Source organism: Nasonia vitripennis, chromosome 1, assembly GCF_009193385.2.
Source record: "Nasonia vitripennis strain AsymCx chromosome 1, Nvit_psr_1.1, whole genome shotgun sequence".
Classification (NCBI taxonomy): Eukaryota; Metazoa; Arthropoda; class Insecta; order Hymenoptera; family Pteromalidae; genus Nasonia; species Nasonia vitripennis.
The window spans coordinates 29183251-29199643 of NC_045757.1; the positions used below are offsets into that span (position 1 = coordinate 29183251).

General features: G+C 44.2%; 1 protein-coding gene across 5 annotated transcripts in view; it reads right to left on the reverse strand.

The window, feature by feature from the left end:
- LOC100120219 (discoidin domain-containing receptor 2) overlaps positions 1-16393 on the reverse strand; it is a 185155-nt gene that overhangs the window by 146232 nt on the left and 22530 nt on the right. For 3 of the 5 annotated variants that reach the window (XR_004226327.2, XM_031920840.2, XM_031920836.2), the window contains exon 1: positions 14934-15595. The exons of 1 other annotated variant lie outside the window; for it this stretch is intronic. The gene's annotated coding sequence lies outside the window, so the exon portion shown is untranslated. Of the gene's footprint in view, positions 1-14933; positions 15596-16393 lie in introns of those variants that run through there. One more of the 5 variants, XM_031920838.2, reaches the window with a different exon arrangement.

The window sequence follows — 16393 nt, forward strand, 5'->3', positions numbered from 1 at the left end:
GTCGTATAAGCGACGTGAGCGCGCAAAGTGCAAAATGCCCCGAGAAATACCCGACCGGAGAGGGAACGCAATAAGCCGACGCTGTCCCAGGTTACGCGGATGACGAATAGCTCTAATAATCGCCGGCGACTGTCTTCTCGTTTTCTCTTCGCTGCTATGCTGCTGCTGCTTCTACTTTGTTGTCTAGAGGAGTACTGTGTATAGCTAGTCGTCTTTTTGCCTGCGTAGTGCGCGGCGGGATCGCCTTTGATCTCGGGCTAGACCCGTGAGAGAGGCTCACGAAAATCACAGTTCAGTGGAGCAACCGGGGAGCGACGAGGGAAAGCCAAAGCCGAATTCCCAGGGAAGTCCGGTTCTGCTCTGTGTTGCTCGTTATACACCCCGGCGATTCTCATCTTAGACGTTTCGTAAAATTGCCTCGAGTATCGAGGAGGGGGCTTGTTTTACTCTCAGTGTTACGCGGAATGCGCGAAAGGGATGACGATAGTTTTTAATTCGAGGGATATTGCGCTTTTACTTCATTACTCTGTCTTTTATGTGGGATCGAGTTCACTGAAAAACACTTAACTCTCAGGTAAATGGTCGAATCATCAAATTTATTAAAAAATTTTGCCAGTCACTTCCAGAATCGTGGCTTTATCGATTTCCAGTATAACGTTTTTTCTCTGAATTTCCTTTGATTGATGATACTGCGGTCTTATAACCAGAGCGCATACCTTTTTTCATTATAACACTTACTACAGTCTAAACTTGCTTTTGTTTAAAAAAAAAATCGTTATTTCACAGACCTGTATCGCAAAATATTCCGCACGCAAACTCACACCTGTTATCCACTTAATTGTCGCCAAGAAGACTCTCACGAAAGGCGAAGAAAATCGAAAGCTCGTCTCGCCCCGAAGTAGACGTTCTTCGAGATCTCATAGGAGGCTATATACCAGCGTCTCGTCACACGCGGCTAACAGAATCCATCGCGTTAGAGGGCAAAAGAGAGGAAGAAGCAGAAGTGGAAGAAGAGCGAAGTAGAAGAGAAATCCTCGTGCTTCGTCGCGCGAGAACCAATGTCTCTTCGGTTTCCGACCCGCTGCCGAGATTCCTCTCGCTTTCTCTTCCACAGCCGGGGCGATTCTCATGCGAGGCAATCCCAAGCAGAAAATCGAACCAGCCCATGGGTATAGCTGAAATTTTAGCGGAATAAAAGAGACGCCGCTGGTATAACAGTAGCCTCCTCCGCTCCGCGCGCTGCAGCTACTGCTGCTCCCTTGTCTTTCAATAATGGGAATTCTATTCATGGCTTCGGCGCAGTGCAGGGTCGGTGCTCTTGGCTACTGCTTCTTTTTTATTACCTCTCGCGGATGATAGTTTTCTCGGAATCGCCGATTTGCTGCGGGTGGCTGTGTGTGTGTGTGTGTGTGTGCATGTTCGGAAATTCATCACCTCTATGACCGGGATTAAATTCATGCTCGGAAATTCCTTTGAGAGCGGGTAGAACGATGGAAATTGAATTTTTTCCTCTCCGCCCACGTACACCTTTGATTGAAATTTTAGCATGAATAATGTGTAAAGCGGGTACTTTTTTCGGATCAAAGTGTTAGCGCGAGCGGATGTTCGCTTTTGAAGAATATAACAGCGACACATGTGAAACTGACGCGAACTACTGTGTATTTTCGCATAAATCGTTAACGCGAGCGTTTGTTACTTTATACTGTCTCGATCGTTCTCTTTTCTGAAGCGCGGAGAATTCCGATCTAATCGAGTTAAAAAGCCTTCACGCCCAGCTCCACTCTCGTCAGCTCCGCCGGAAAAAAGTGCCCCTCAGAGGTCAACAGTGCTCGATTAATCAAAACCACGAAATGCCCTATTCACGCGGCGCGGCAAAAAGAAGCCGACTCGCCCTGCAGCACATCTGGTTTCAATTCAAGCGTCGCTAATCGCTGTTTGGAATCTCGAATGAAAAATCAACGCGGCGTTTTGTCTCCTCGCTGAAATAGCTCGCGAACAATGAACGCTCGATGGCAAAAAATTTTCCCCGACAATTACGTCCGGGTGTATTCGGGTAAATCGATACACCTACAGCCGTTCGACGAGCCCTAGGTCCATATTGCCGTGAACTTGTGTTGCAAGCATCGGAAATTCTCGAGGATGTGTATATCAAGAGACGACGACGGGGGGGGGGGGGGTTATGATGGGCCGCGCGCTCTGCAGCTGCATCCGACCGTCTTAGTTTTCGCGCGCGATCGTATAACGCAATATAATGGGAGAGCTGAGCGTTAGCTGCGTTATATAGACGAAGTTGTTGTCGGCGAGGCAATAGGCCCGCAAGCTACTCTCTCTTCAGACCATCTTCGGGCTGGTTCGAGTTGCGCGGGCTCGCGAGTTTATTAGTAAGTATGCGCTTTGCTTGCGCGCGCGTGGAGTCTCGCAAATTCGATCCTCCTGGGATTATAAGTCTTTCGAGAGAATGCATTCTCTCGTGTTTAATGGAGAAGATTCTTGGGAGATTGATATTACGGTGGAAGTCGCTGGGAGAACTCCGAGGGCTCGTCTGACCGTAGCTCGACTCGCTCCACTGCCTCGCTACATCTATAATTTCGATTTCGAAGAACTTTATCGAAAGCTCGGAGCTTTCGAGATTCGAAAATCAAGCGCGCCTACTTCAACGCGATAGCAAATACAGCCGAGAATACGGACTCGTCGGGATGCCGAAACACGCATAATCCCTATGGCTACAAGCAACAAAGTCGAGTCCAGGCGCGTAGCTTAGAGGAACTCTCGGAGGAGCTTATCGTAAGCTACTCAGTCGGAAGATTAGAAGGCGCATAAACACGTCAATGAGCCAGGGATTTCATCTCGCGTATACAGCAACTTTATACAGCGACAGATATAGTCCAGGGGGCTAGAACAATGGAGAGATAGGCTTTGTTGATAACAGTCAGCACCGGGCATATCGGACTGTTGAGCAGCATTCGAAGCTTCTCATTCGGATTCGTTAGCGTCATGCGTAATTATGGCAGACTAGTAGACCGGACTATTAATATGTGTTCGAGCTCCATTACTGCGGCCTGATCTATCCACGTAATAATGCGTCGGCGTATACGCCGAGATCGAAATCTCGTCGTACTGCTGATGGTCGCGGGAAGCGCCGCGGAGTTATGCGTTGGCCTGTGTAGCCGCAACGAAACGAAGCTACCCGTTCTAATAGAACGTTATTGCATCTGTGTGGTTCATGAATTATTGATAGCTCTCGGCTACTCGCTCGAGGAGAAAAAGAATCAAGGCGTAACGAGAAGAACAAAATGGCCGAGGATAAAAGCTCGTCGCGGGAAATCTCGCGCACGTGTACACTCCCAGTCATAAATATCCTGAGCAAAATATCATCCATACAGCGCAAACGTCACTCGTCGTCCAACTAAGCCTCGACACATCGGCGCTGTATGGATGTAGAAAAAAAATTCAAGCCGTTTCTCGCATCGCCCTAGACTGGGAAACATATTGCGCCGAGTACTTTGCTTCGCGTGAGTACAAAACCCTCTGCTTTGATAGTCATATTCGCGCGATTTTCACGGATGAGCGGGGTTGAGTATTATATAGGTAGAAGAAGGAAAAAATAGCACCGATTTAACCTACATTTCTATCGCGAAACCATCGCATCTTTACCGTGCACGACTCGGCAAGTTGAACTGATTAAATCCGATATTTCTGCTTATCGCCGAGTGCCAGGCTTCTCTCTCATTAAAAAAGCTCCAGCTTCGCGCGCGCGCGTGTGTGTGTGTATGTGTGCGTGTGTATACCAAGAAGGAGGAGGGGAGGAGCTACTCGAGCGCGCGCGCGTTTTAAAAACATCGTCATCGCGGCTGCCTGCTTTTTTGCATAAAACGCGCGCTCGCACAAGCACCGCACAGTAGTCGACGAGCTATATGCCGCAGCGCGCGAGGGCCATTTTTCTTATTTACGAGACCGCTGCGCAATAATAAAGCGCGCCAGACTCGAAATGGCGAGTGGGCCGCGTTTTCTCGCTTGACTCTAACTGTGTGTGTGTGTATGCACGGACTGACTGAATGCGGAGTGGAAATTTAGTAGTTTAGAGGTAATTTTTTGCCCGACGACCGGTTTCATTTGTTGTAAGAAAGCATTTTTCTCTGTTTTTAATTACGAGCTATTCTATTCGGCAAACGATAACGAGCGAGTAATTGCGATTATTCAGTGTGGGCTGTGGACGATTGTCTCGGGGTATGAAAATTATGAGTGATCCGCGCACGTTTTTACGCTAAAAAGCTTTTATATTATCATCTACGTCATTCTCAGCACGCGCGCGCGAGGATACAGTTTTATTCGAACGAAGCAAATTCGCGGCCGGCCGTTCGCTGGTAATTGAGAGGTTGTCGATTTTACAAACGGGCTGATTCGACAAGTCGATTCGTCGACGTCTTGTCGATACGTCAAATTTTCAGATTCGCCGCGAGTAAAACAGAGTACAGGTGGGCACCTGCGCGCGAGCTTTAAAACAAGATTACGACGCGTATGCTGGGGAGGAAACGCGAAATAAAAATATATAGCGACGGAAATGCGCGAGAAATTCCTGCCGCGAATGCGCTGTGTGAAATTCTAGAATTTATTCATGCATATTTGTAGTATGAAGAATATTTTGGAATTTAACGCTAAAATTATCAATACTGTATGTTGTAATGTTATTTTGTAGGGAGCGTATTGTATATGGCTTCGTATTCAGATATGGAACATGCTTGATCGTTACGGGATATGTTTCTTTGAAAAACGTATATTTCGTGGACATAGAAAATTATTAAAAATATCTTAAATACCACAATTTGTATAAATAAAATATGTAGTATAAAAATGGCCATAAAATTCGAAATAAAAAAAAGCACACAGTAGCCGCTCACGTTCATCACCCAAACCCCGCCTAAAATGAAAAAATCATTTTCCCTCGAAATCTCAAATTTTCCCGCTGATATATCCGACACACCCCATCCCCTCTCCCTCTCAAACCTCGTCGAGCGTCTAGACTTTTTAACGGCCGTAGCAGCAGTCGTCGTTGCGGTGCACGTCTCACGGCTAAGGCAGCGCTTTGGACATTTACTGCCGGCGCGCAAATCAAATACCCGTACAAGCGCCGTGAATTTTCCAGAACGGATAATTAAGTGGGCACGAACGACCGCGAGATAAATTCGCGCACCAAGGCTATATACGGCGAGCCGTCAATTTGGGGGGCGAGTTTTTCAAGCGCCAGGAAAGCTGCACGCGCGAACTCGAGGGAGAGAGAGGCGATATAACTCTATTTGACCGGCTAGAATGATTTCGGCGTTAATTGCCGCGTTCATCGAGGTTCATGCTGTGATTTTAATTTATGGAGCTGCGCGCGCGCGAGCAAGCGGGAGGTTCGGCTCTGTGAAGGAAACGGACGGGCTGATTTATATTTTGAGAGTTGGCTTTACGTGTTAACGCGCTGAGAGTTTCGGACGTGATTAAGGAAATTAGAAAATTTATTATGAAAAAATTCGATGATTAATTCGCCGAGAGGTGCTAGCTGCTGTGTGTACCGACGGGGTCGATGGAATACTGGGGTGATAAAGCGGGTTCACTAGATGCTTTTTAAATTGTTTGGACGGAGACGTGAGTAATTGTTCTGTTTATTAGGGGGGCGGTTGTTTCATTTTCTTTTATTAGAGGAAGCTGCTTTTTATATGTAGGTACATAGGGAGAAACTTTTTAATGCTTTTATAAATGTTTGCTCATCAAAATAAACGAATCGCTTGTTTACTTTTTCGTCGCATTTTCCAACGATAACGCACTGCTGATGAAACATTTTAACTGGAATTTAATTTTAAACTACATCCGTGTATATTTGGGAATTTTTATTTTAAATTGACTTTTAAATGTAACACGTCATAATGAATAATTATTGACTCATTCCACACCAACGCTAAGTCTTGCTTTCATTGTGTGAAAATATAAAATTGACGTTATTAACGTCAACATATTCATTCGATTTTTCGAAAATAAACGTTGACAATTCATACGATTCATTGGATATTTTTATAAATATCAAATGAATCGTGAATGTTAATGATTATTTTTATTCTAATAAATATAAAACTATATCTCTTTTTTTTCTTAACATAATGATTCAAAGCGTAATATTAAAAAATACATTCCGAAACTGTCTTTGCACTGTACTTACACCCTCTATTAATCGCATTTTCCGTAATCCGCAAGAATATCGCACCTTAAACAGGAAGGTCAGATCGATGCCTTGTTATTCGGAAACAGTTTTATTCACCGCCGACGCGCAGGGCTGCTCCTCGCGAGGATCACATTGGCAGGATATCCGGCTCAAAATCATGTCCAGTTGTTTAGCTCGGTAGACCGCTAATCGATTCGCCACTTAATAGTTAGCCGCCAGTCTAGCCCTCTCTCTCTCTCTCTCTCTCTCTCTCTCTCTCTCTCTTCGAGGGAAAAGCTAAATAATTCGAGCCCACGCCGGACTAAATGAGACGTGTTACCGTAACGACCGCAACGCCCGTTTCGCATGATCTCGACAGAGAAGCTACCGCGACTCGCTCGATCACTGTTTTTTCATCTCCGACGATTATAAATTTTAGAGGAATAAAGATGAATTTTTGTCCCTCTGTTGGATTAAGTGGATAAGTAGATTCTGTTGTTTTCGGAATGTTTTTATCTGTTATGGATTAAGCTTCGTTCGCAGAAACATGCCAAGGATTAACTAACACGGATTTCGTGTTTTTATATTTGACCAAATTCAATTTGCGTAATTGTATTAGAAGATCCGGATCACTTGCACAATTACCAGAGATACTCGCTCACCGACAAATTGATTAGATTAGAACTGCCGTCACAATTACACTCGATTGATGTATTTAATCTTCCCAGATTTTTTATACATTTTTTACTGAATCCTCGTATCTATAAATCTAACACTTCCACATCAGTACCCTCATACCTCTTTAATATAATAAAACCTCACATCAACTAAAAAAAAAAAAAAAAAAATCACCCTCTACCAAAATCCACGTAAAGACTATTCGCAATAAGCTCGTCCACAAATATTCTCGGCGCGTCGCTATACACTCGCAGCCCCCGCTGGCCAGCAGCTGGAATTTAATAATAAACAGCGATGCGTTCGCTCTAGGCCTAAATTAAATTAACATACACGCGTGAACGAGTCGGCAAATTGAGAGACGCGCGGCTGCTGTTCTTTGCGAAGTTGGCGCGCAACCTGTAAGTAGTCGGCTTATTTGGGCCAACACTCCTTTTGCGATGGCGGCGGAGGTTCATCCAGGCATCAATTTCTGCAAACAAGCGGCATTTCGTTGGAAATGCCGCGAAACTTTCGCTAACTTGCCTGCAGAAGTGGCTGCTTGGAGACAGGGGGGGATTTTTATTTCGGAAGATTGCAGGCACCATATGTGCGTCGGAGCTTTTTTAATTTTGAAGATTTTATTGCATTTTTCTGAAGCTATACACGTGCTCGTTTCTTTCGCTATAAGAATTATTCAAATTCAATATGATATCCCGCTTATAATTGACACCTATATTGGAAGATTTCATAACGTATCTAGTATTTATATGTCGAGTCGCTCGTATCGCACCAACTAATTGTAAAATTATGCAAATGGATATAGTGCGCATTGGATCAGGCCATATTTAACGATAATTAAATGCAAAATTAATAATCTCACTAGCGGAACAAAGACGGAATAATAATTCCCTCGCAATAGCTATTAAAACGTACAAATACTGTCGATGATTTGTATCGCTTTCTACGCATATCGCATACTGTATTCGCTCCATAATAGATATAACTACGCCATTCGTTAACTCTACCTTCTCTCCTAAACTTTCTCGAAACAATCGTCGCAAAATTAAAAAAAAATTCCGCAATCCCCGGCGAAAAAAACTCGTCGTTCGCCTCCTTCAAAACTTTCAGGGCTTTCCGCTTTGCGGACAAGCGTCGACGCTCGTCATTTGCGACACGCAGAGAGTTGGCAACATCGTATCCCTGTCCTCTTCGTGTTTTTTGTCTCTCGCACGACATGCCGCGCGGAATTTTTAATCTCTCTACTCGTGAGCCGGGGGGACGCGGCGCTCGGAGGAAGTGAAATATCCGGGCGTATGGCAGGGTGAGAGTAAACGGCAGAGCTGTAAATGAGACGGAGTTTTTTGCCAGGGATTTCGTTACGCTCCGCTTTTTTTTTATTTTTAACGTTTCGCGCTAGAAAAGTCGACGCGCGTGTAAACCGTTTGAAAATATTTTTTTGTCATCGCGTAATTGTGTGTACACAGAGAGAGAAAGAGAGGAGAGAGCTTGAAGCGTAAAACTCGGATTACGTTTCCGTCGTTATATTGTTGACAAATCTTTCACGGGAGCAGGGAGGATCACGACAGCGCAGTATTTTCTACGGTTTTGTTCGCTTTCTCTCTCTCTCTCTCTCTCTCTCTCTCTCTCTCTCTCTCTCTCTCTCTCTCTCACTCTGTGTACAGTTTATCCCTTTGATTTTATTTATCGCGTGCGCATTAAATTCGCGATTTTACAGCGAGAGCATAAAATTCATAAACCCGAGCGTCGGATAAAGCCTCTCCCCTACTATCGAGCGTGTGTTTCGATATACGAGCAAGTAGAAAAAGTACGCGCATAGTCAGCCTGCTCTGATTCTCAAATCCCATGAATGATTTCGCACGAACATCGATTCTATCTCAGCCAGATTATCACGACTGACGTAACAATCTTTATTTACACTCATACTCGGCTTGATTAAACGCGCTGTCGATATCCGTCCGTTGCTATCGAAACATCCCGCTGCATGATTTATGAAAATTATCCCTCTTTCACTCTCCCTCGGAGATGATAGCGTGTACCGCAGTGCACAGAGCGTATCTATGTCTCGGTAAGTGCAGTGCGTATAACGGATCGTTTTTCCGAGCGACAGGCAAACTTACCGCGGCGCTTTGTAAGTACATCTGCTCGCGCGGCTAAATTTCCATGGACGTGCATATCGACACGCGAGCAGCGCCGAAGAGAAATGCGCGCGTAGCGCGACGGAGGACCATCAATTTCCCGTTAAACCGAGGCCAATTTGAAGTGGATACCTGGGTGATTTGTCAGTGCGCTACCGCCGCCGCTGCTGCCAATCGTTTTGCAGCTGCGTACCTTGATTGTGAAACAACGCCGGGGATGAAGGGGAGCTTGCGAATGCTTGTTTTATTGTATCGCGAGCCTCGAGCGGGGTAATGAAGGTATCAGCGATTACACGAGCGCTCTACGTTTCGAGTTCGCGAGGAGTCGTATTATATGTTTCGATAATATGAGAGCTTGGCTATACAGTGCGTTGAATCGGGTTGGGCCGATGCGCGCAGCTTTGAATTATAATAAAGCGAACGCGAGCTTTCGATGCTACGTGAATGGACTTGTTAATTATTTCGTGTATCTACCGTAAAAACTCGAGTATAAATTTAAAAAGCATTTCACGCTATATCGCAAGCTATGAAAATATTTTGTGTACACACGCAATAAAACCAGCAATCTTCCGCGCACAAAGCCACTTTTTTCCAAACGCAGTCGCACGTATTATACTCGGAGCGATTCCTTCTTTTTTTCAAACTCGCACGTAGCAGTAGCTTCCTACAGTCGTATCTGCATATAGCTATATACATAGAGCTCACGAGAGAGAGAAAGAGGTGCCATAGCTCGCACGATAGCGGAAAATGAATGCCCCGGCATAAGTGTATTCTCGTGTGTCGGAGGTCCGCAAGTGTAACTCGGTCGAGCTCTCGTGACTCCCTCACTCTTAGAATCTCCCTCTCGCTCCGTTTATCTTTGATCTTTCAATTTCTCATACTTTTCGTCCCCCCCCCCTCTCTCTCTTACTCTTCGCGAGCGAAACGCAAGTGAGAGAGAGGGCTGTATACATATACATGCATCGGATCGTCGTAGCTCGACTTATATTTAAGCGGCAAGAGGTCGCCGGTCGATGGCACGCGGTGGCACAGCGGAAAGAAGAGGAGCCCCGTGTCGGCGCTTAAATATAGATATATACAGCTGTATAAGCACGTGCACAGTAGCAGCAGATGCGGTGCAAGTTCAGCTACTGGAAGAACGTATATATATGCGACGATGGGTGCGGAGTGGAAAATGGGGGGTAGCAAATATTTATACGCGATATCGAGGCGAAATAGTTTATGAAAATTACGCGGACGCTGCGGTCTTTTGTGGGCGGGTGTTTATATAGTTTTTCGATTAGGGGAGAAGTGCACGCTGGGAAGGACTATAATTTCGGAGATTAGAAACTGAACAGAGACGTTAAAGACGACGAGGAAAGTTTAAATGGGTAAGGGCCGTGTTTTACGTTTTTTTTTTAAAGAAATATATCGTCCTTCCTATCTCGAAATATACAGCTCCGTTAAAGGGTGGTTTTACTTTACGACGAAGGATGTATTTTTTATATAATTTTTCCTCCAGTTACGTCGTCGGGAGGTATTTTAGCTTAATACACACCTTCGGAAAGTGCTTTTGAATAAGGCGATGTTTTTAGCTTGAGTATCGTAAAGGGTAAATATACATCAGGGTCCTCTTGAAAAATTATCTCGTTTCATCATAGTATCCTCTCAGCGTCATCGTGCTCAAAATAGCTATTCTTTTGAAAATGCTTCAGTCACTTCACCCACACAGAATTTTACTTAATCGAGAATTTTAATAATCCTCGAGACTTGTTGGCTCCCGAACGCGAATAGAGAGAAAAAAAAACTAACTTCCGTGTATGAACAGTACAACAAAAATAAGGGGGTTTCATAACTCTGGGGTCGCGGGCGCGCGATACACATTTTTTTCTCCTCCGTGTGTGTACAATACGTGCGTATAAAACCGGCTCTCTCCCTCTCTCTCTCTCTCTAATTATCGGATTGCGTGTCGCGAGGTCAAAGCGGGAGAGAAAAGCGCTCGATGTCGACGCTGCGCGGAAGCTCTCCGGTCCCTACGATAAGGACAGTAGCCTATAGCGCTCGTGACTTTAAGAACCACGACCTTAATACTGCGACTCTCTTTTACCTCGAATATAGGGCTCTGTGTGTTGTGTGTGCGCGCGCGCGTGAGCGTATAGGACTAATATGCTTTCGTGTACATCGTTTGGGTGGACTGGACTCGCACGAGAAGGAAAAAGTAGCCGAATAAATAGCGAAATGAAAACCGTATGGAGTTGGCCAAGAGGAGGGCTGCTTGTTTGTGAGATAACCAGGAAATAGCTTCTGTTGATGTACCGATATTGATGTGCCATGCGCTTTCTTTTATGTACATTCTGATAACGCATATCTTTTTTTATATACTATGATTACTATACGCTTTAAATCGTGATATTTTTTCATTCCAGAATAAACTATACTTGATTTTTCTATCCACTTCTCGAGAAATTCAAGAGAACAAACGAGATCGAGTCCTCGCAGAAATGAGGGGCTGGTCTGAATCGCGATGCAACGATTATCGCGAGCCAGACGTAACCCAGGGGCAATTGCGCCTGCTAATCGACCATGTAACGGCGTCGAGAACGTTTACGTGGGCGGAGAGCGAGAGAACAGTACTTCTAATTTTCGCGAGTGTCCTGCGCGACGCGCTCTATTGCCTTCATTAGGCCGTAATCGTCGTCGTACGTGCTGCTGTTCGTGTTTTCCATATCTCCGAGGGGCCACGAGGAGCTGTTTTTCTTCGTTATCCAAGAGGGATGGTGACGACGCTGGAATCTCGTGCAATGGAGAGAGAGAAACAAATAAAATTTTCCTCCTATGCTCGGCTTATTTCTGCTTCGATATCGGAAATGCTGGATATTTTTGTTATTCTCCCTTATTGTGCGAGGGAAATGCATTTGGTATCGATTTTCAATCGATAAAAATTAAATGGCTATTCATACACACACTGACCCACATACGAACAATGAACTTATTATTCAAATAGTATACGTGGGCGGAATAACAATATTATTTATAAGCGAATTCGTTAATTTAATGCCTTTTCGGATTAGCCTTGTCGCGATGTGAAAAGCGCACTCCTGAAATTAAACTTGGTTTAGAAAGAGAACAAACGCGATAAGACGAATATTGTGGCTGAAAAATACATTTTTGACATACAAGAGAAAGAGGAAAGAATATATTATGATTAAATGAAAATACAGTGCATGTAGCTACGTGTAAGTAGATAACTGTCTGGCAGAATGAGACATATGCAGGAAAAGGAGAGGATGCGTAGGAAACATACCTCGGCACTGCATGTGGGTCATGTAGGTGTACTTTTATTTTTGAAAATATTATATTGTATTTCCTAGCATCATATATTTAGTTAACAGTAACATTAATTCTTTCTCCTGCACGAATTTCTTCGAACTAAAAGAAAAACTTCAACCTAATTATTTCGATCTGAAGTAATCGAGTACAATAACTTTCAGCACTTATCAAATCTGAATGTCATTATTAAATTAAGACCTTACTCTCGAGAAATTTGCATGGATTTCAAAGCGTATAATCTCAAACAATGGAATTAAATTGCACCGGAAATTGAATAATTCACTTATGATACTGTAACTTATATTACATTCTTATCATAATACCCTCGAACAAAGTCAAACAAAACTACTCCTTTAACCCATCTCAGAACCGCAATTATCCGAGTTTTCAATAAAGAGAATCGCCCGAGCAAAGTAATACAAAAAAGAAATCTAAATAATAAAGAACGAGAAATGAAATTTAATAAGTCACCCGCAAGGATTTCCACTTACACTTTCTCCCTGCATCACGGCGAATAATGAGACACAATATCCTCGCCGGATTCGTCCAGCAGCAGCTTGCGGCACGTCTTAAACAATTAACTCCGTCAGTCGCGAGTCGGGAGAAGAATAAAGCCGCTGCGCAAAGTGTCGCGCCCTCCGAGCACTAATAACTCCGGGGGAGCATTGGCTTCCGGGCAGCCGCTAATCCTGCAGCTCGTCGAGTTTCTCGAATGATCCGCGGACGCCGCCACGTGAGAAGAATTATAACGACAGCGGAAGAAAATGAGAGAGAAAGAGGCGCGTGTATACACAACGCGAATGTTTGGACTGGTAAATGACACCCTTGTGGCGTATTTTAATTCGAATGAGACAAAAGGTGCGGAGGGCTGCTTTGTTCTTATCGCGGCGGTGGTAATTATTTAAATGTTGGGGAGTCGTTTCGTGGTTATATTGTTTCCAACGTATATTATTTCATTGTTGGTTTTTCGAAGTGTAAATATTTAATTTATCAGGCTATGATGATGATGTACTTACCGCTCGATTTTATTTGAAAAAATTCCCTTACTTATCCCTTTTATGTTCAACATGTGTGTTCGTCCATTTGTTTCGCGTGATTGCAAAATTCTCCGGGATCCATCGGCCACCCTCCTCCGCATACATAATAAAAGGGGTCGAATATCGAAAAAAGCCGGAGTGCTTTCACGCATTTAGTTTTATTTTTCCGTTTCGCCAAGCTCTTTCGACTAGGTACACACTGCTACTACTGCTGCTCTAATGGAAAGCCGATGTATCTACTAATATTATTATGCATACCAAATGCAAGCTTCGTGTCTGTACATTTTTCACGAACCCGCACGCGCGCGTGGAAAACATTTGCCGTATAGCGAAAAATACGAGATATTTGAATCCCGAAATTAACAGTTTACAAATATCACTTGTATAAATTCGAGATTATGGGACGTCCACATGCACGCATGCGTGAGGGCACCTGTACCTGTACGCGCGTACAATGCCTGTCCGAGATATTTATGACAACGGTTGAATAAAAGGAGGTGAAAAAATTCACTGGTATACAGTGTACCATATACGTGTACATATTAATAGCTTTAATCCTATTTAGCATTTAAGTCCAGTTAGCTGGAAAATAATGTTTGTTGTAAAGGGCCGGATGAAGGACTTTTGTAAAATCTCACGCGCGACTCATTTTGCGATTAAAATTCATAAATACGCGGCTTTAATGATTTGTTGGCTGAGATAGCGATATTTGGGTTATCGATTAATGGAACATCAGCAGCGACATGAAACATCGCGATTTTATGCTCGTTATTAAAGCTCTTCTCATTTAATTTCGCAATAAAAAGCACAATTTTGTGATATTCATGCGAAAGTCCTGGGCATTTGACTCTGAGTGTTTTCCTCGTCGTACTAATTGCCGTGCTTTACCATCGTTTCAACTTCGGTTCCATAACTATATCCGGCATATTAATAGCCCAACATTTCACTCGCAAGCTCATCCATCGGAAACCCTGTGTGAAATCCTGGCTTGAACTCGAGAATCGCGTAAACAAACATTCAACGAGTATCAGCACCAAAAGTAATCAAAAGAGCTCGTTCGAACAAAGAATCTAATCAACCGCTATTTACCATTTTCTCAATCAACCTTCGATTACAGCCTAATTAGAAGCTCATCGGCATCTGATCCATCTCCCCCCACGCAGCAGGCAATATACTCGCCGTTGATCAAATAAAATCCTCGCTGCATAAGCAAGCTCCCGCGGCATCATGATCGGGAATATCACCCTCCGGCAATTATTCAAATCGAATCCCGCGCGCGCTCAACTAACGCGTAATAAAACTCGCCGAGGTAAACGAGCGTAATTGCGGAAGAAATGAAGAAATCAATCGACAACAAGCGAACTCCGCTGGTGTTTCTACCACGTCTGCAACAAATTCGAAAATACCGATCGGTATCATTTTAATTAGAATGCACGAGCCAGCAGCAGCAGCAACTCGTTAAACTAGCCCAAACGAACGGTTGCGCACGCACGGATCAGATCGATATACGTATAGATATAGAGCCTACACTGTGTGTACACACAACAAGAACAACAACAACAATAGCAACAAAAGATAGGTATAGGAATCGCTTACCCAGGAGTAACACATCACTTTTCGGCTGCGCTGACGGCCTTCGCACTGCACCTATACGTATATGCATGTACACCCCAAAAAGTCACGGACGATCGCGTTCGAACTCACGCGGCGCTTTGCGCGAGCTCTGACCCTCGAGCGTTTACAAACGCCTCTATACACACACGCGCTCGCGCGAGTATACGGACACACGTGCGCTCGTCTGTTGTTCACGCGATTATTCTTCTTTCGAGACGCGCACTGGAATGTCAATTTCACTTTTGTATTATCGCGCGCGCGAGCGCGAGCGTATATCGAGCGCCGCTGCACGTGAGGCAGAGCGAAATTGCACGGCTGTCTGAGCGCGGCTTTTTATTCTAGCGCACAATGCCCTCGATTGTCAATCTTCCCTCTTTTCCGCGATGCTGGAACTATTATCGAGATTAAAAAAACAAAAAACTCCGAACTGTCATTCGTTCTTTCGTTTGTCACATGTTTGTCATCATCTCCGTGGAGAAATTCTCGCACTGTGTTCGAAAAACAATGTCCTCGCAACGAAATAAAATAAGTCGTACGTATGGCGTGAACTATAAAAGAAGGCAAAAAGTCACGCGGCAGCAGAGGGTCGTCGGAGCGCGCGGAGGCGAACTCGAAACTGCTCGACGCGCGGCTCGAGTGAGACTGAGGCGCGACCTGGGGTAGGCGCTTGGAGGAAGGGACCGGTGCGCTGCTCTGTCTGCGCGCGCTGTTATGCGTGTGTGTGCTAGTCGCGCCGAGAGCAATCGGCGCCGCGCGCTACTGTGGGCCGATTGACCACATGCTCGGTTTCCGGCCGAAAGCGATGCGGACGACCGGGGAAAATTTGCACCTGAGGTTGTACTTTGTTGCTTCGGTTTTGCGGGGGTGGCTGGATTGGCTTGGGGGAGGGGGAAGCTGTGTTGATTGGCTGATTCGTTGGTTTAAGATAATGACCGTACTATATTTTTTAAGGCTTAACATCAATAACAATACGAAGTAGATTGTGTACGCGTTAAGTCAGACTCGTATACAACACAATACACTTGAATAAATAGCTCAGTTGCTCTTATTCATGCAGACATGTTTACATTTCTCTTGTCGGAAAAAATTGTTCATAGTAATGTTTTGATAAAATTAATTTTATGTTTCGCTCTGCTTCGTAAAGTTTAAATTTTTGTTAACCGTCATGGAGCTACTATTTCAGCTTACAGCATTACATTCAAGTTTGATATACGTACAATGCTCATAAGCCCTTGCGTTCGCAGTTACGGAAACTAATAATCAATTTACTTTGAAACGTCTATTTACGATTCACAATCCGTTTGGATAGTACGCTATTATTTCCAATAAAATATTCCAAACGCATATGCGATTTAAAATAGAATACTTATTTTCATACAGATTTGTAAAGATTATCAACAAATCCCAAATACCAGTCGTTGTTAAAGGTTATATCCGTGAGG